A 21673-nucleotide genomic window follows, 5' to 3' on the forward strand; every position below is an offset into this window, starting at 1 on the left:
TGATATTTTCATCCTTTAATATCTTTATCAAACAATTCACAATATATATATTCATATATATCAATTAATATTAATTAATCAAAGAATACAATTTACACAAGTAATACATGCTTTGAGTCCTAAACTACCCGGACTTTAGTATTAATAGTAGCTACGCACGGACTCTCGTCACCTCTTGCGTACGTAGCCCCCACAATTAGCAACAATTATTTAATCTTAATCACCTATGAGGTAATTTCCCCCTCACAAGATTAGACAAGAGACTTACCTCGTCTTGCTCCAATTTAATCCTCTATAAGGCCTTTTCCACAATTATTCAACTCCGTCTGGCTCGAATCTAGCCAAAATAATTCGATACAATCACTAAATATTATAGGAATCAATTCTATAAGAAAATACTACATTTTAAAGAAAAGATCCGAAATTAATTAAAAATTCGCCCGCGGGGCCCACATCTCGGAATCTGGCGAAAGTTATGAAATCCGATAACCCATTCAATTACGAATCCAACCATACCAGTTTCACTCAAATCCGACTCCGAATCGATACCGAAATCTCAAAATTTCGTTTCTATGAGATTTCTAAACTTTTCCAAATTTCAATCTCAAAACACTAATTAAATCGTGAAAACAATGATATATTCTTGTATATTGATCAAATCCGAGTTAGAATCACTTACCCCAATATTTTTCCCTTGAAAATATGCCAAAAGTCGCCTCTGCTCAAGCTCAAGTTCGTCAAAAATGGCAAATAGGACGAAAGCCCTCTTTTTATAACACTGCCCAGCACTTCGGAACTGGGCCTCGAACAGGGCCTCGATCAGGCTTCGATCACGGCCCTCGATCAGGCCTCGATCGTGGCTTCGATCACAGGATCGAGCCGGGACCTCAGATCATGGCCTCGATCATGGCATCGAGTCCGGTCCTTCGATCATAGCCTCGATCATGGCATCGAACTTGAGTCTAAGATTGTGACCCTCGATCTTGGGTCTCGATCCTATCTCTCGAGCCTTGCCTTCGATCATGGCCCTCGAGATGGGCCTTCGATCATGGCTTCGATACATAAGCTCGAGCCTGAGCCTCGTCAACTATGGCTTGATGCCTGGGCTCGATGCTTGGGTTCGATGTCTGGGCTCGATGCCTGGGTTCGATGTCTGGGCTCGATGCCTGGGTTCGATGTCTGGGCTCGATGCCTGGGTTCGATGTCTGGGCTCGATCCCTGGATTCGATGCCTGGGCTCGATGCCTGGGTTCGATGACAGTCCAGAATGCCCAACAGAAGAGGAAAAATTGCAGCAGCTTTTTTTTTTAAGTCCAAATTCTGATCCGTTAACCATCTGAAACTCACCCGAGGCCCTCGGGACCTCAACCAAATATACCAACAAGTCCTAAAATAACATACGAACTTAGTCGAACCTCTAAATCACATCAAACAACTCTAAAACCATGAATCATGCCCCAATTCAAGCTTAATGAAACTAAGAGTTTTTAATTTCTACATTCAATGTCGGAACCTATCAAATCAACTCCGATTGACCTCAAATTTTACGCACAAGTCATAAATTATATAACGGAGCTATGAAAATTTTCGGAATTGGATTCCGACTCCGATATCAAAAAGTCAACCCCCCGGTCAAACTTTCAAACTTTAAATTTCTATTTTAGCCATTTCAAGCCTAATTTCACTATGGACTTTCAAATAAAATTCCGATCACGCTCCTAAGTCCAAAATCACCATATGGAACTGTTGGAATCATCAAAATTCTATTCCGGGGTCGTTTTCTCAAAATGTTGACCGAAGTCAAACTTAGCACTTTAAGGCCAACTTAAGGAACCAAGTGTTCCGGTTTCACCTCAAACACTTCCAAATCCTGAACCAACCATCCCCGCAAGTCATAAATTATTACAGGCACCTACGAAAAGTTTTATTTTAGGGAAAGGGGTTCTAAAAGTTAAAATGACCGGTTGGGTCATTACACATACTACGCTTCTGCACATCTTTTTGTGCAGATCCAGGTACTCCTTACCAGCCCCGACATCAGTGAGTTACCTGTACATGGAGACTTCGAGGTATATCTGCCAGCGTCCGCAGACTCCGGAGTTCCCTTCTATCATTATTGTGTTGCTTCCTTATTTTCTTTAGACCTTGATATATATATATAGAGACATTGAGGATAAATTCTTAAAAGCTTATGACTTATTTCTACTGGATTTTGGGAGTTGAAATTGTTTGAATTGTTGTTTATTTATTTCAGATTTAAATTTTTATTCCGCATTGATAGGCTTACCTAGTCTTAGAGACTAGGTGCCATCACGACATCCTACGGAGGGAATTTGGGGTCGTGACAAGCAGACCAGAATGGCTTTATATATTATTATTATTCTGGATCGGGGGTTGCCCGCCTGCAGTAGGCCTTATTGGCTTTACTATTTTATGGATATATATATATATATATATATAAGATGTAGTATAGTATAGTATAGTATAGTATAGTATAGTATAGTATAGTATATATATATATATATATAAGCATTTCAAACTTGGGCAGGAATTAATTATTTCAAACTTTCCGACCCATTTCGGTCGGAAATTTGGAAATATTTTAATAAATAATTATTTTTATACATTATATACACGTATGACCAAATATTTGACCAATATTCGACCGAAATCGGTCGAAAATTTAGAAAACTTTTAATAAATAATTATTTTTGTACATTATATACACGAATGATCAAATATTTGACCAATTTCTGACCGAAATCGGTCAAAAAGTTGGAAAATCTTTAATAAATAATTATTTTTGTACATTATATACAAGTATGACCAAATATTTGACCAATTTCCGACCGAAATCGTCGCAAATTTGGAAAACTTTTAATAAATAATTATTTTTGTACATTATATACAAGTATGACTAAATATTTGACCAATTTCCGACCGAATTCGGTCGAAAATTTGGAAAATATTTAATAAATAATTATTTTTGTACATTATATACAAGTATGACCAAATATTTGACCAATTTCCGACCGAAATCGGTCGAAATTTTTATTTTTTTGCTGTCAGAAAATTTTTGTTGACTTTTGCGACCAAATACTCTTATTTCCGACCGATTTCGATCAGTTTTTTTCCCGACCGATTTCGGTCGGAAAGCCTTGGACGGAAATCACCTGATTTCTAGTAATGATTTTTGTTAGTTACATACTTAAAGTATGCGGCATCCCCAAAACCCCCCTTAACTGTATCCCCCTATAAAAAGCCCCTCGTCGATTTTTTAATGAAATATGTAAGGTAACTCACCAAAAGGCGCGCGGGAGATGAAATTATACATAAAAATAGCCCCAATAGGCTGTCTCTAATGATTAATTACTGTTACCCTCTTTAAAAATTTTAATTTTTCTATTTTCCCTCCATTTTCTTTGTATTCTAGCCTTCTTCTTCATTTTTTCATCTTTCTTCTTCCTTTATTCTTATGGGTTTCATCTGAGTTTTTCTTCTTCTCTTATTTCTTCTTCATTGAGATCTTCTTCTTTCAACACTATTGAGTCCACTAAAAGCCCATAACTTTTACCAAACCCGAACTGAAATTTTTATCAAACACTAATTTTTTTATCCCAAATCTAGTGTATTCAACTAAAATTCCCAGTGAAAATGAAGGTTAATGGGAAAAATCCAAATTTTAATCAAAGTTTAATGGTGAAAATCACGATTGAGACATGGTATAGCCATTATCGGATGAGATGGAAGAGATTTTTTTTAATTTTACAGACCATGTGTTTATCCCTTTACCCTCGTTCTTTGATTTTTTAACCCCCAAATATTTACCTATTTAATTAATTTTATTATTAGTTAAATTTTTTAATTAAATTGATATATTAGATTAGGCTGAGTAAATAGAAGGGTGTATCACACTCACCACTAAAACATCCCCGAGGTTTTTTTAATATATACGTGTATGTAGTTAATAGGGGTTTTGGGGTCGCTAGATAGTTTAAGTATGTCACGACCCGAAATTCCCACCTTCGGGGCCGTGATGGGGCCTAACATTTCACTTACTAGGCAAACCAACATTAGAATATAATTAGCCATTTTAGCATAATTTTAAATTAATTAATAACAAAGAAACAAATGCGAAAATAAAGTGAATAATCCATAATAAACGTGATATCTAAATACCATCCCAGAACTGGAGTCACAAGTGCACGAGCTTGTAGAATAATACAAATAAAGGTCTGAATAAGATTCAAGCTGTTTGAAATATAATACACAACTGAGATAAGATAGAAGGAGACTTCAGAACTGCGAACGCTGTGCAGTTATACCTCAAGTCTCCAATGGTAGCTATATCCAGGCAAATCTACAGTGCGCCGCTGGGACTAACTCCGAAATCTGCACAAGAAGTGCACAGTGTAGTATCTGTACAACCAGCCCCATGTACTGGTAAGTGCCGATCCTAACCTCGGCGAAGTAATGACGAGGCTAAGGCATGTCGCTTACATTACACAATAATAATAATAACGGGAATAGTAGTAAGACCGGTAAATAACCTCAATAATTGAAGTCAATTCAGCAGTCACAATCTCTCAACTCGTTTCCATTGCGGCGTGCAACCTGTTCCAACAATATAAACTTTAAATAAATCTGTTACGGCGTGAAACCCGATCCCCCATTATAAACTTTAAATAACTCTGTTGCGGCGTGCAACCCGATCCCCCAATATATTTATTTTTATTTTTGTTGCGGCGTGCAACCCGACCCCCCCATATATTTTAACAGCTCTTAAATATAATAAAAATACTCCAATAAATACCACGTTCAATGAGAAACTATTAAGCATCAAGGCATACAATAATTATAATCTATCTATGAAACAAACAATGACAAGTAGCAATTAATTGTGGAAATTAGGGAGAAAATAGGTTGTCTAATATTTAATATGCTAAATGTCAAGTAGCAATTAAGACACATAAATCAAGTAAGCATGTAACAATTATTGCAGGAATTCAAGAATTAATATTTGACAAGGAATAAGAGAGAAACAATTATTATAACAATTAATTCGTGTCTTAAAAATAATTTAAGATGTTTAAATAATTAAGCAAAAAATTAATTTGACAAAGTATAGGCACTCACCACCTTACCTATACATCGTTACACATGAAATTCACATAGCAAATAATTCAAGGGTTCTATTCCCTCAAGTCAAGGTTAACCACGACACTTACCTCGCTTTGCAACCAAATTCAAGAATCCAATAAACCTTTGCCTCGCAAATTCGTATCAGAAATCCTCAAATCTAGTCATAAACAGTTCAATATACTCAATACAAATTATAGGAATTAATTCCATATGAATTTATAATTTTTCCGGATTAAAATCCAAATTTTATTTAAAAATATCAACAGTGGGACTCACATCTCGAATCCCGAAAAAACTCATGAAATCCGAATATCCGTTCCGATACGAGTTCAACCATACAAAAATTATTAAATTCCGACATCGGGTTGACTTTCAAATCTTCATTTTACATTTTTGGAAGATTTTATAAAAATAATAATTTTTCTTCCATAAATTCACGGATTCATGATGTAAATGAATATGGAATCATGAAATATAATCAATATAGGATAAGGAACACTTACCCCAATGTTTTCCCGTAAAAATCGCCCAAAAATCGCCTTATCCGAGCTCAAAATCTTGATTAATGAAAAATGGGACGAAATCCCATTTCCAGAACTTAAGTTCTGCTGTCCAGGAATTTCTTCTTCGCGAATGCGATGCCTTGCCAAACTTAAACGAAGCCTCAAATCACATCAAACAACGCTAAAACCACAAATCATACCACAATTCAAACTTGAGGGATTTAAGAATTTTCAACTTCTACATTTGATGCCGAAAACTATCAAATCAAGTCCGATTGACCTCAAATTTTGCACACAAATCATAAATGATATAACGGACCTATGAAAATTTTCAGAACTCGAATCTGGCCCCGATATCAATAAAAGTCAATTTGTGGTCAAACTTTAAAATCTTTAAGCCTTTAGGCTTCTAGTTTTCGCCAACTGACGATAATTCAAGTTAGGGACCTCCAAACAAGTCCCAAATCACGATACCGACCTACCGGAACTGTCAAAATACTGATCCGAGTCCGTTTGCTCAAAATGTTGACCAAAGTCAACTCAGTTGAGTTTTAAAGCTCTATTTCACATTTTAATTAAATTTTCATATAAAAACTTTCCGGAAAACTATATAGACTGCGTACGCAAGTCGAGGAATGATGCATAGTACTTTTTAAGGTCTTAGATCACATAAATAATTATTAAATTTAAAGATGACCTTTTGGGTCATCACTAACTGTAAAAAACGTAATAGTTTAGGAGGGTTTCAGGGCTAGTCGATTTTCTAGTATTTTTCTGTTATTTTTGTTGCTATTGCTTTTTTCATCTATTTTTCTAGCTCTTAAATTGCTGGTATATACTATCTTTCTGGCCTTTGTTGTTATTATTTTTTGTTTTTATAATTTCTTTTCATTTTCTTGAGTCGAGGGTCTATCAAAACATCCAATCTACCTCCCTAGGATAGGGGTAAGATCTGCGTACACACTACCCTCCCAGACTCCATTTGTGGGACTAGAGGTTTTTTAGTGTTTTAAGATAAGATATACTCTTGATTAATCTAAACTTATATTTTATTTTATTAGTATTATTAGTTATCACCTAAACTTGATTGAATATATTATCTTAAACCCCATTCACCTACTATATATATATATATATATATATATATATATATATAGCCTTAAAACAACCTAAATTCTTTAAATATAAATTGCTTACCAAAAAAACTATATTTCGTATTAAAATTGGAGACAAATTTCAACATTGAGGATAAGAATATAATTAAGCAAATCTCACATCGTGTAACTTAAATTTTATAATAACATAAATTATTTATTGGGAGATAAGTTTATAGTAATTCAAGATAGAGATAAAATTCAATTTGAAATAATCAATAGCTAATATCTGGATCCTTAATTTGTTGTTGACCGTGACATCTTAAAGAATTAATTGCGTTGGAGAAGTTAGAGAGAGAAAGAGAAGAAGAAAAATGAAAAAAGAAGGTAAAAGAGAGAAATAAAAAAAAGCAGAATAGAATGAATGAATGAATTGAAAAAAATATATGAACAGAGGAGATCTAAAAAGGTGATGATATAAACACCTTTTATATCATCAAATATCTAAAAATAGTGTAATAACTGAACAACCGTTATCTATTTCAACACCAAGAAAACAACATGAAACCCCTCTTCAACCCCATTAATATTTCTCATGCATGTTACACTTAGTATTGAATCTGATCCGATGCAATTTGTATAACAAAAAAGAATCCATTGTCTATCTGGCTTTGCTATGTAGTTCAGTTAATATGCCTACAACCACGGGTGAGGAGGGCCTATACCACTAAATCAAATGCATAGAAAGAGTACAAAATTAGAGATACCATTCTAGTTTACCTAGAAAATACACAAGAAAATACCTCACAAATTCAATCCAAGAGAAAATTTACACAATTGTTACCCAATATTCTCTACTCAAATTTCTCACAACTTTCTCTCTATATCTTACAACACTCAAGAAGAATTGACACAAGTTTGATGAAAAAATGAGAAAGAAGTGGTCTATTTACAGGTAAAATCTTACAACATAATCAAAAAATCATTTTCCACTCGGTCCACTTGGATTAAATTAGCTACCAAGTTGAGATGATTGGACGGTTTTAAAAAGTTGGCGCTAAAATTAGATATTGTTTAGTTTTATTCCAACTGCACCCCTTATTTCACTATTTTTCGAAGGTCAATTTTATCCGTATACCCTCTTGTGCTCAAGAAAATCACGTTATTAAAGCCCTTATTTGGAATGTGTTGTATTTTGACTTTTCTCAAGTATCTTTTTGCCCATCAATTAGTCCTTTATTACTTTAGTTGTTCACAATACAATTTTGTAAATATAAAAAACTTTGAGTGCTTTATTACTTTCTTAAATGACGATGCTAATGATGTCAGAAGAGTGTACACAGCTGTTCCTTTTCTGTTTGCCAATGTGAAAGCATTAGATTGTAATCATTAGGGGTATACATAAGTCGGGTTGATTCAGATTTTTTAATTATCAAATTAGATCAATAGTGTCGGATTTTGAAATTTATAAACCAAACCAAACCAACAAAGTTGGATTTTTCAATCTCGACTTTCCTCGGGTGTTTTTGGGTTTTTTCGGGTTTCGGATTTTTTTCGGTAAAGTCTTCATAGCATAAAATATGTAACTTGTGCTCCAAATATTTCTTAAGTTCTAGTAAAATACAACTATATAATGGGTTTTTCAAGAAACTAACACAATAATATTAGATAAGTCATAACATTATACTAAAATATTCAATAACAAAGATAAAATAATAAAATTACATAAAATAAATATTACTAATTAATAAGCCATAATAAAAATTAACATAATCTAAAAATATTATATAGGTCATGCTAAAATAAGTATAGCTAATAAGTACTAATATTAATTACATAACTAAGCACTAAAGAAAAAGACAAACTAAGTTGTGCATTTTCATTATAAACCAATGTAAAACTAAAATAATTATCCAACACTATCGTCATTCCTAGTATTGAATTGAATTTTTTTGTTAGCATTAGTATTGATTTGAACTTTGTTTGAGTTACTACATTAATGGGCTATAAAATATATTTACCATTCAAGAATGTTAAATCTAAACTTGAAATAATACGTTAAAAGATAAAATTGTGAAAAAGTTTAAGAAATATTTATAAATTACATTATAATAAAAATTTATATATATAAAATTATATAAATGTACTATCCGGTTGGTTTGGTTTCGGTTTGACTTTTTTTAGTTAAAACCAAACCAAACCAATTATGGTCGGGTTTTATTTTCCAATACCAAACCACACCGAGTTTTATTTTCGATTTGATTCGGATTATCGGTTTGGTGCGGTTTATCGGTTTTCTTTGTACACCCTAGTAACCATATTGTAATTACCGATTCACTATTTCGGAAATGAGATATTAAATTATCATTAATAGTAGACATTAAATTGTCATTAATATTTGACATTAAATTATCATTAATATCAGACATTAAATTGTCATTAATGTTAGACATTAAATTGTCATTGTCGTCTTCTTAGTGTGTTTTTGTGACAGGAGCAAATTTGATTAAATTTTGAAAAATTGAGTTAGCAAAAGTTGATATCTTATTCTTAGGAATAGTATGAGAGTGTAACGACCCGACCGGTCGTTTTGAGATCTAGTGCGTCGTTCGGCGGTTTGAGGCCTTGGGTAGCTTTACTTCATGCTTTATGACTTTGAACGTGTGGTCGGAATTGAATGTCGGGAAGTTCAGAGTTGATTCAAAAATAAAATTCTAATTTCGGAAGCTTTAAGTTGGAAAAATTGACTAAGGTTTGACTTTTGAGTAAACGACTTCGGAATCGAGATTTGAAGGTTCCAATAGGTTTGTATGATGATTTCGGACTTGGGCATATGTTCGGGTTGAGTATCGGATTACCCGGAGCATTTCGACGTTTATTGTAGAAAGTTGGTATTTGGAAGGCTTTAGAATTTTTTAAGTTTGGTTTGAAGTGAGCTTTGGTGTTATCGATGTACGTTTGATGTTCCGAGCCTTGGAATAGGTTCGTATCGTGATTTGTGACTTGTACGCAAAGTTTGGCGTTATTCCAGAATGTTTGGGTATAGTTCGGACACGTTCGTCTAAGTTTGAATGTTTAAAGAAGAATTTCGATCGTCGATTCATAGTTTCGATGTTGTTTGGTATGATTTGATGCTTCAAGTAAGTTCGTATCATGAATTGAGATGTGTTGGTATGTTCGGATGGGGTCTCGGGGGCCTCGGGGTTGAAACGGATCGAAAACGGATTGAAATTTGGATCTGAAGAAGTGTTGGTGTTGCTGAAGACCGGTGCCTTCGCACCTGCGGAAGAAGTGGTCGTAGGTACGGTCACACAGGTGCGAATATTCAATCGCAGGTGCAATTATCGTAGGGGAAGTCGGGGAGCGCAGGTGCGAGGAAATGTCCTCACCTGCGAAGCCGCAGATGCGGAGAAGAAGCGCAGAAACAGAGGTTGGCCAAGAAGGCCTCGGCCGCAGAAGCGGCAAACGCGAGCGCAGAAGCGCTTGAGGCCCGCAGAAGTGGAATGAGAGCTGGGAAGCTGGGGTCGCAGAAGCAGACGACCTCCGCACGTAGGGGAGCGCAGGAGCGTGAGATGGACAACAGAAGTGGTCGCGCAAGAGCGGGAGATTTGTTCGCAGATGCGGATTTACCTGGCCTTAGAGGGAACCACACTTGCGATGGATTTGTTCGTAGGTGCGGAGTCTCATGTGAGACTGTTTGGCTGCAGGTGCGATGGTGGGGCTGGGCAGTGTGGTTTTTAATTTAAAACGGGAGTTTGGCTCAATTCCATTTTATTTTGTCCATCAGAGCCGATTTTGGAGCAACGTTGGAGTGTCATCCTCATCATCTATTATGGGGTAAGTGATTTCTTCACATTGTGAGTTAAATACATGGTTTATATATGGACTTAAGTATGAGAATTAGTAAAAATTTGAGATTTTGGTAGAAAACCTAAAAATTAGTATTTTTAGATTTTGACCACGAAATTGGACATAAAATTTAGAATAAATTATATATTTGAGTTCGTGGTGTTATGGGTAAAGTTTATCTTTGAAATTTTTCAGAATCCGGGCACATGGGCACGATGGTTTCCTTTATTGACTTTTAGAGCGGAGTTGGGGATTGTTATGAATTGATTAATTATAAGCATTGGGGTATATTTTGATTGAGTTACACATTGTTTGACTAGTTATAGATCGTTGGCTTGAGTTGAAGAGTTAGAAAGGTATTGGAGCCGGTTTTGGAAATTCGGAGCGAGGTAAGTCTCTTGTCTAACCTTGTGAGGGAAAAACTACCCCCTAGGTGATGTAATTATTATGTGCTAATAGTTGTGGGTGCTACGTACGTACTAGGTGAAGAGAGTCCGTACGTAGCTAAAGTATGGTTATGTCCGGGTAGTCTTAAGACTTTACCATGTAATAATTGAAATACATGAATCCATCCTGTTGGCTTAACTAATTGAACTTATGATTGAAATTGATTTAGAAATAAATATATGTATACTAGGCCGAGCCTTATCACCTTGAGTTGTTGGCTAGTAAGTTGAGAAACGATAAAGATTATATTCCCTTTGTGCTCATGTACCGTATTGTAAGCACGTGTCTCGTAATTCGATAACTTCCTTCCTTTCTTGGGGAGCGGGCCAAACGCCTCGGCAGTATAATAGATGCATCTATGGTTTGTGCCGCTCGATCTTCGGCAGTGTATACATTTATAAAGTATAAATATTGTACGTTTTCGTGGATTTAGAAGTGTAAATCTCCTTCCTTATTAAAATCTATATTTTTGAAAGTAATAAAATTAGTAATTAATTTGATAAATCACCGTTGGCTTGCCTGACGGCGGTGTTAGGCGCCATCACGACCTATAGTGAATTTTAGGTCGTGACAGCTTGGTATCAGAGCAAGGTTGGGTTCACTTAGGTCTCACGAGTTATTTGCAAGTCTAGTAGAGTCTTGTGCATCGGTACGGGCACATCTATACTTATCTTCGAGAGGCTACAGGGCTATTAGGAGCATTTCCTTCTTGATTTCTCATCGTGCGATTTAATTCCTTTGAGGCTTATGCCTTTATCTCCTTCCTACTCAATCTTATGCGACATAAAACGCTTGTTATCAATTGGGCGTCGAGTAGTTGTGGTGGTATTGCAGACGTGGTACCGGATATTTTCCCTGCGTATTCGGGTAGGTTATTATCGTCTTCTTGAGGAAGGATGTTCTGTCGTTTCAGCTCAATATCTATATTTTCGATGGTTTTGAGGCTATGCACGGATTGCTATGATGTTCATGCATTGTTATCGTACGGTGTTGGTGTAATGGTAGGATGCTTGTTTATGTGTCGAGACAGTGAATGACTCGAAATGAGAATTTCTCGGTTCATGGTTTAGAGGTTCGGCATCTAATCCCAACGAAGGATGGGCAATCAGACTATGGATGTTCATGCTTTGGTTGATGGAGTTCCAGCATAATATATTGGATTTCCAGCATAATATACATGAGTTCCAGTATAATATACTGGTACAACATAATATACTGAAAGTTCATACACAAGTGCTCCAATCTCCAGTATATTATGCTGGAACTTTCCATGTGCTGGAATTCCAGCATAATATGCTGGAAGTTCATACACAGATGCACCAATCTCCAGTATATTATGCTGATGCTGGAACTTTGCGTGTTGCATCAAAATAATGGCTATTTTTCAATGACTTTGCAAACACTGACTATTTTTCAATTACCATTCCGAAAATTGGCTAGCCCGTGCTATTTTCACAGTGAACTTTGTGCAGGGTTGGGCAATGCCCATTTTGACAGGCCAAAACAGCCCATTTGCTACCTTACTTGTTCTCACCTTCAGAAGCTCACAAATAGTGCTCTAACTATTCTTTCTTGGAGTTGATTAAATTAGTATTTGGTCACGTGCGTTACACGTGTATAACATATCAACCATTACAATATTTTTAAGAATAACATAAGTGTCACTCCTATTACAACATATGGAAGAAATAAAATTTTAAAATAAAAGAGTGCAAGCTCTAAATAATGAAATGTGAAATATACATAAACTTTAAAATAGTAAAAATTAAGAGACCAACAATTATTTTTCTTAGTGAAGTTTTTTGGTCCTTCCTTGTTAATCAAACTATTTATCGAGAGATAAAACCAAGTAATTGTAATTATAGACGGAATGAACAATCAAAATTGTACATTGATCTTTTTACAAGAGTAAATCATTGCTAAAAATGTATGCTTTGTATATACAAATATTCTCTTCTCCATGTTTATCTTTTGTACAGACTCCATAAGGGATGAGGAAAGAAAGAATGTTATTTATTGGTGTATTTCAAGTGGATCAAAATTATGAAATGACTGTCTGTTTTGACGAAGATGAAGACTTTATTATAACTGTTGTTCTGTTTCAAATAATGATAAATATTGAGAGTATGCCACGAAATAAGTTAGATCATTTTTAATCATTTCAAAAGAGAGAGAGAACGATGTATCAGATTAGTTTTGGAGTCTCAAAAATAAAAAAAAACACAATTGGAATTTTCTATTTTCCATGAACTATCCAATTAGCTGTTCCCTTTGTTTGGTAATAAACGCAGCTCAGACATCTGCAGGGCCGGCTCCACAGTTATGGAAGGTAAGGCTTGTGCCTTAGCCCCTACATATTCAATCATACATTTAAGCTTCCAATAGTCCTATATTTCTATTACTCTATAAAATCTTATTTAAGATCAATAATTTTTCAAGAAAGATTAAATAATGAATTGACTATATTATCAATTGAGAAAGAATTATTAGAAAAATCTATTATAAAAAAAAATATTAAAAATTTATATCTCAAAAAGTTAGAAGAATAGATTTCTAATAAAAACAATTTTATAACTTTCTTTTAAAAATATAGGCTCCATATTAAACTTTGACTTTAGGCCCCACATGTTCTTGAGCCGCCCCACACATCTGGATAACTTCTTTGGTCGTTTTCTGTTGTAAGTAGCTGCATTTGAAGGAGCTCAGCCAAGCATTGAAAAAGGTTGAAGTTTCTCAAGAAATATCGATAATACTAGTAGCGGGTTTGGTCAAATTTATTTTTGGGCCAAAAGTATTTTTTTTTTTTGTTTGTCAAAATTGAGGTGTTTGGCCAAGCTTTTGGAAGGAAAAAAAGTGCTTTTGAGGAGAAGCAGAAACAGTTTTTGAAAAGCAGAAAAAAGTAACTTCTCTCCAAAAATACTTTTCTGAGAAGCACTTTTAAAAAAAAATACACTTAGAAGTAGTTTTCAAAAGCTCGGCCAAACACTAATTACTGCTCAAAAGTGTTTTTCAAATTAATTAGCCAAACTCAAAGTGCTTCTCACCAAAAGTATTTTTTTAAAAAGTACTTTTGAGAAAACACTTCTCAAAATAAGCTGATTTTAGAAGCTTGGCCAAACAAGCTATAGATCACTGTGTTTAATAGATTACGTGGCTTTCTAGTATTGCCTTCGTTTTTTTTGGAATACAAGGTCATATTAATTTTCGGTGTGAATTAATTCGAATATAAAATTTGCATTTTAAAAAAATAAATTTTAAATTTAAAAATTATATAAAAAATATTATAAGTCATAATAGTTAATAATTTAAAAATATTTAAAAAGTATTTGCAAAAAATATGATAAAAAAAAATCTTATTTGAGTCCCAAATAATAATAATATTACAAGTAATTGTTTTTAGTACCGGATTGTTAAGCCCCTTACGAAACTAATCCAGAAATTCAGGGGAGCTTCGCTCAGACTTGTAAATAAGCGTTCAGTTCGGACACTACGTTTACGGAGAATTTCTTTTTGCTTTTTAGATTTTGCCTTTATATGTGATTCCCCCCACTCAATTTCGGTTTAGGATAGGGTTTATAGTCAAAATTTGAATATGTTTTCTAGTCCAAGTAAAATTTGGTTTGATACTATTATAAATATAGATACTACTACCTATTTTTCTTAGTTGAATGAATTCAAAGCTTCCTACCTCCTTTCTCGACTGTTCACTAGATTCAGGGAATACTACAACTATTTCTCATTCTCATAAAAAAATATGTCAACTGCTGCGGAGGAAATAGTGTGGCGTCCTCTCTGGAAAAATTATAGGGTTATTAGTGGGCATTTGGGATGGGTGCGGTCAGTGGCAATCAATCCTAGTAACAATTGGTTCTGTACAGGATCAACAGATCGGACTATTAAGATATGGGATTTAGCTAGCGGTAGGTTGAAGCTCACATTAACAAATCACATTGGGCAAATAAGAGGCCTTGTTGTAAGCAACAAACACACGTACATGTTCTCAGCTGGTGATGATAAGCAAGTTAAATGTTGGGACCTTGAACAAAATAAGGTGATTCGCTCCTATCATGGCCATTTGAGTGGTGTTTATTGTTTGGCTCTTCATCCCACAATTGACATCTTGTTCACTGGCGGTGGTGATTCTGTTTGTAGGGTTTAGGATATTCGGAGTAAAACACAAATATTTGCTCTCTCTGGACATGACAATGCGTTTGCTCTGTTTTTACTCGACCAATGGATCCTCAGGTTGTAACTGGCTCTCATGACTCAACCACAAAGTTTTGGGACCTTAGATATGGTAAGACAATGGTAACACTCACACATCACAAAAAATTTGTTCGAGCCATGGCTCAACATCCTAAAGAAGATTCTTTTGCTTCTGCATCAGCGGACAACATAAAAAAATTTAACCTTCCTAAAGGAGAACTTTTACATAATATGCTTTCCCAACAGAAGACCATAATCAACACGATGGCTGTCAATGATGAAGGAGTAATGGCAACAGGAGGTGAGAATGGAAGCTTGTGGTTTTGGGATTGGAGAAGTGGTCACAATTTCCAGCAAGTTCAAACCAAAGTTCAGCCGGGGTCTTTGGATAGTGAAGCCGGTATCTATGCTCTCACCTATGATGTAACTGGCACGAGGCTTATTAGTTGTCACGCCGACAAGACAATCAGGATGTGGAAGGTAAATGAAACCGCCACACCAGAAACTCATCCTCTTCATTTTAAGCCTTCTAAAAGAATCAGGCGTTTGTAATCGATTATCTACTCTTATCTTAATCTCATATAGAATGTATTTTTCCAGGACAGGCTTTGCTGTAGTGTTTAGGCTGTTTCTTCAGGCAGATAACTTTGGTTCTTTTTTTGGTAATAAAATGTTTGATTCCTGCAATTTCCTTTACTTTATCTTTTGTTATATGCTATTTAAAGAGAAGCAGGGAAAGATTGTTTCACAGATTAAAGAATCATTCATTTCGTTGTAATTTCATCAAGCTAACAGACAGACAAATTAATCTGCAAGGGCAAGCTTTATAAGTTCGGAGATTACACCAAATTGAATCAATTCCAAGAGAAATTGTTGGGTTCTAAGAATCAACGAGCGTGGAGTTTAAAATCAAGTAAACGGAAGAACCTGTTATGTGTCGATTGCCCCTCATTGATTAAAATGAGAAATGCTAATGGGTATACAGCTAAATGGGCTCTCCCACCTAATAGACTAGTCTTTTGGGTTGGGCTCTCCTGTGTAGTCTATAACAGAACCCGAAAGATCAGTCATAAAATTCCAAGAATCATATAAGAAAAGGAACAAAAGAGAGAAAAATGAAGATAAAAAGTCGAAGCTCAGTCTCAATTATTGATGGTCTTATCATTCTTGCTAGCACTAACCATAAAAGCATATGCACATATTCTTTTATTGTGCTGATAGCGACCTTTATATTCTGCATATGTGAAAGAAAAGGGACGAAACACGTTGGCCTCACTTTACATTGGTTATTTTCTGCTAGAGCTTCTTCGTTATCTTGTTTGAGAGAGGTCATATAGTGTATATCCTGCAAGTATTTTTAATCAAATTTGCAGCATTACAATACATAGAAGCACGGAAAGATGACCTATTCTGCCATAACTTCTTTAATGGCAACAATCTCCATATCCATTGGACACCAATCACACCTTACAAGGGAAGACAAAGAACTAATGGAAGTGCTCTATGGAAAACTTGATTCCTTGAGAACACTTATTGAGGAATGTTATTCCCGGTCAATATTGCTGTATTTATAAATATTAATTCTGCAAAATATAAGTTAACGTAATGAAACAATAATAATAAATTCGAGCCCACTGAATTCACAGTGTTTTCTTAAGGAATTTAATCCCCTCCTAGTACCCAAGGTAATGGATTATTTCCTCCCAAGATAGAACGAATAACACACTGGTGTAGCGGTACTTCAAACCCCAGTGTTTCGGCGAACACAAAGTTCGGTAGCAAATCACACTTACAGTTGCTTTGTTTGAAGTTAAAAACAATGCAGAACGAAGGAGTATATACTCAGAAAAACGTATGGAAGTTCTGAGAGGAAGGAATGCAATATATAGCCAATTTGTTGAGCGAATTGTATGTTGAGTTTTTGGTGTCTTTCTTCAACATTTGCTGCTCATATATATAGCAGCCAAGAAGGAGTGCAAGACCAAACATCCACCCTTCATGGTGGAGCAAGCATTACATGTTTGTGGAGCAAGCACTTCATGTTTGTGGAGCAAGCACTTCATGGTGGGAAGACCATTATCCGGCTGCCAAATTATCAATACACGGATTGGAAAATATCCGTTTACAAATACGGATAATCTTACGTTAATATTTACTATTAACAAATAAATTTGGTCCAAAAAATTAATCAATCAATCGATCATTTGACCAAATCCAAATCCAAATCCAAATCCGAATCCGAAGCCGAAGCCGAAGCCGAAGCCGAAGCCGAAGCCGAAGCCGAAGCCGAGCCGAGCGAGCGACGACGACGACGGCGCGAGGCTTGCTTTCTTCTTAACTCTTTAAGAGCTACAAGAAGAGCAATTATATATATACCCACCAAAAATGTCTTCCACTTCCAATATGGGACAATGTCTCATTGTTAAGAGGGGAAACTTAAAATTTTACTCAAAATTTCATTTTCCCTCCATTTCCCATTCACCCTCATTTTAAGAATATTACATCTTAAAAAATAAAACCTCAACAATCCCCCACATGAATGGGGAATGGCTATATCACGGAAGTATGCATGAAAAAAACTGTGTGATTTACAAGCAAGGATTAATTGCATCTGGATAAGTAGGTTTCCCTTTGAACTTTCCGTAGTAAACTTATGTCGGATATACTCGGTCAATCGGTAGATTTGATATCTTTGAACCGTCGATCTTTGGTGTATACCTAGACAACCATAAGTCACACAATCAACCCTTAACCGTCTTTGGTTCTCATTGTTGTGTTCGTTTCAGCCATGAACACCGCCTGGTTTCATAAGTGCGTAGAGAACTGGCCTTACAAAGTTCTCCTTGAAGCGGCTCACACTTCACACTTAAATAGGTGATTCCTAAACGTGTCATCCTGTAGATACACTATTTGATATACCCCGTATCAAATTTAGAAATCATTAAAAAGCCTTAATGCTTTATCCTTGGTACTGAACATTGTCTCATCACGAGAATGGACTAAAATTTTATTTGACAATGTTGAACCGTCATTAATGACTTTGTTTGATCTCTTTGAACCTAGATCTTGGGATCTCCAGTCTTCTAGGTAGAGTTACCGCCACAATGACTTGTTCTCGGCCATAGCCCCATTCCCCTTGATGATTTCTCAACTACCTCTCTAGTTAGGCCTTTTGTAAGTGGATCCGACACATTATCACTTGACTTTACATAGTCAATTGTGATAATTCCTCTAGAGAGTAATTGCCTAACGGTTTTATGTCTTCGTCGTATATGACGAGATTTACCGTTATACATGACGCTCCCAGCCCTTCCAATTGCCGCTTGACTATCACAATGTATGCATATTGGTGCCAACGGTTTGGGCCAAAATGGAATGTCTTCCAAGAAATTCCGGAGCCATTCAGCTTCTTCACCGGCTTTATCTAAGGCTATGAATTCAGCCTCCATTGTAGAGCGGGCAATACATGTTTGTTTGGACGACTTCCAAGATACCGCTCCTCCACCAATAGTGAATACATATCCACTCGTGGACTTAGAATCAGTTGAACCGGTGATCCAATTTGCATCACAGTATCCCTCAATCACCGCAGGGAAATTACTGTAGTGCAATTCAAAGTTCTGGGTATGTTCTAAATATCCCAAAACTCGTTTCATTGCCATCCAATGAGATTGGCCTGGATTGCTCGTATATCGACTCAGTTTACTTATAGCACAAGCTATGTCTGGTCGTGTACAATTCATGATATACATTAAGCATCCCAATACACGAGCATAATCCAATTGTGATATGCTTTGGCCTTTGTTCTTTGCTAATGCAAGATTCACGTCAATTGGAGTCTTTGCAACTTTAAAGCCCAAGTGCTTGAATTTTTCAAGTACTGTCTTAATATAATGAGATTGTGACAATGCCAGACCTTGAGGAGTCTTATTGATCTTAATTCCCAGAATTAAATCAGCAACTCCCAAGTCTTTCATATCAAACTTGCTATTGAGCATACGCTTAGTAGCATTTATGTTGGCAATGTCATTACTCATTATCAACATATCATCCACATATAGGCAAACAATGACTATGTGATTTGGAACATTTTTAATGTACACGCATTTATCACATTCATTTATCTTAAAACCATTTGACAACATTGTTTGGTCAAATTTCGCATGCCATTGTTTGGGTGCTTGTTTTAGTCCGTAAAGAGACTTAACAAGTCTACATACCTTCTTTTCTTTACCTGGAACCACAAACCCTTCAGGTTGTTCCATGTAAATTTCTTCCTCCAACTCTCCATTTAAGAAGGCCGTCTTAACATCCATTTGATGAATTTCAAGACCATACACTGCAGCTAATGCTACTAACATCCGTATGGACGTAATTCTTGTAACTGGAGAGTATGTATCAAAGTAGTCTAGACCTTCTCGTTGTCTATACCCTTTGACTACGAGCCTTGCCTTGAATTTATCAATAGTGCCATCATCTTTGATTTTTCTCTTAAAAATCCATTTAGAACCCAAAGGTTTATTTCCAGGAGGAAGATCAACCAATTCCCATGTATGGTTGTTCAATATGGATTCTATTTCACTATTGACTGCCTCTTTCCAAAACAATGATTCCGAAGAAGTCATAGCTTCTTTAAATGTTTGAGGCTCATTCTCCAATAAGAAAGTCACAAAATCTGGTCCAAATGAAGTAGACGTTCTTTGACATTTACTACGTCTTGGATTCTCCTGATTACATGTACTTTCTTTTGTTTCTTCCCGGGGTCGTTTAGATCCTTCACCAAACGACTCACATTCCTTTTTATACGGATATATATTTTCAAAAAACTCAGCATTATCTGATTCTATAACCGTATTATTATGAATGTCGGGATTTTCTGATTTATGAACCAGAAATCGATATGCTTTACTATTTGTCGCATATCCTATGAAAACACAATCAACGGTTTTCGGTCCTATCTTTACCCTTTTGGGTTTAGGAACTTGCACTTTTGCCAAACACCCCCACACTTTAAAATAATTCAAGTTGGGCTTCCTTCCTTTCCATTGTTCATAAGGAATGGATTGTGTTTTGCTATGGGGCACTCGATTTAATATTCGATTAGCCGTAAGAATGGCTTCCCCCCACAAGTTCTGTGGCAAACCAGAACTTATCAACAACGCATTCATCATCTCCTTTAATGTGCGATTCTTTCTTTCCGCAATCCCATTAGATTGGGGCGTGTAAGGGCTGTTGTTTGATGAATAATTCCATATTCTAAACATATTTCTTCAAAAGGAGATTCATATTCACCACCCCTATCACTTCTTATCATTTTTACTTTCTTGTTAAGTTGCGTTTCAACTTCATTTTTGTATTGCCTGAATGCGTCTATTGCTTCATCTTTACTATTCAGTAAGTAAACATAGCAATATCGAGTACCATCGTCAATAAAAGTTATGAAATACTTCTTTCCACCGCGAGATGGTATTGACTTCATGTCACAAATATCTGTGTGAATTAAGTCTAAAGGATTTGAATTCCTTTCAACTGACTTATAAGGATGTTTAACATACTTACATTCCACACATATTTGACATTTTGATTTTTCGCATTCAAACTTGGGCAGTACTTCCAAGTTAATCATTTTCCGCAAGGTTTTATAATTGACATGACCCAAACGTACATGCCATAAATCATTTGACTCAAGTAAGTAAGAAGAAGCTGAAATATTATTATTATTTTCAACAACCATTACATTTAGGTTGAAAAGGCCCTCGGTGAGGTAACCTTTTCCCACAAATATTTCATTCTTACTAATTACAACCTTGTTGGATACAAAAACGCACTTAAAACCGTGCTTAACAAGAAGTCCAGTAGAGACTAAATTCTTTCTCATTTCGGGAACATGAAGGACATTGTTCAAAGTCATGACCTTGCCAGAAGTCATTTTTAGAAATACCTTCCCATATCCTTCAACTTTTGCTGTTGAAGCATTTCCCATATAAACTGTCTCTCCGGGTTCAGCAAGAGCATAGGTAGCAAAAGCCTCTCTAACTGCACAAACATGGCGAGTGGCTCCTGAATCAAACCACCACAGTTTAGGATTTCCCACCAAGTTACATTCAGAGAGCATGGCACACAAGTTATCAACATCATCATGGTTTACTACCATGTTTGCTTGACCCCTTTTCTTGTCTTTCTTCGGAGCACGACACTCCGTAGATTTGTGTCCGGTTTTCCCACAGTTGTAGCAGTTTCCACTGAACCGCTTCTTGCTTGGGTTGTATTTCGGACCAGAAGCCTTCTTCCTCTTTTTGTTAGCTTCAACAATATTTGCTCCCATTATTGTTGAATTTCCACGGCCTCTCCTTTCAGCAGCTTTATTGTCCTCTTCGATTCTCAACCGAACAATGAGATCTTCAAGGGACATTTCCTTTCGTTTGTGTTTCAA

The 21673-nt window shown here is 35.8% G+C and overlaps 1 pseudogene; it reads left to right on the forward strand.

Annotated features, from left to right (window-relative positions):
- Positions 1-14441: 14441 nt before the first annotated feature.
- Positions 14442-16549, forward strand: LOC107818667 (protein pleiotropic regulatory locus 1-like; annotated as a pseudogene).
- Positions 16550-21673: the final 5124 nt, after the last annotated feature.

This window comes from Nicotiana tabacum, chromosome 13 (assembly GCF_000715075.1).
Source record: "Nicotiana tabacum cultivar K326 chromosome 13, ASM71507v2, whole genome shotgun sequence".
Taxonomy (NCBI): domain Eukaryota; kingdom Viridiplantae; phylum Streptophyta; class Magnoliopsida; order Solanales; family Solanaceae; genus Nicotiana; species Nicotiana tabacum.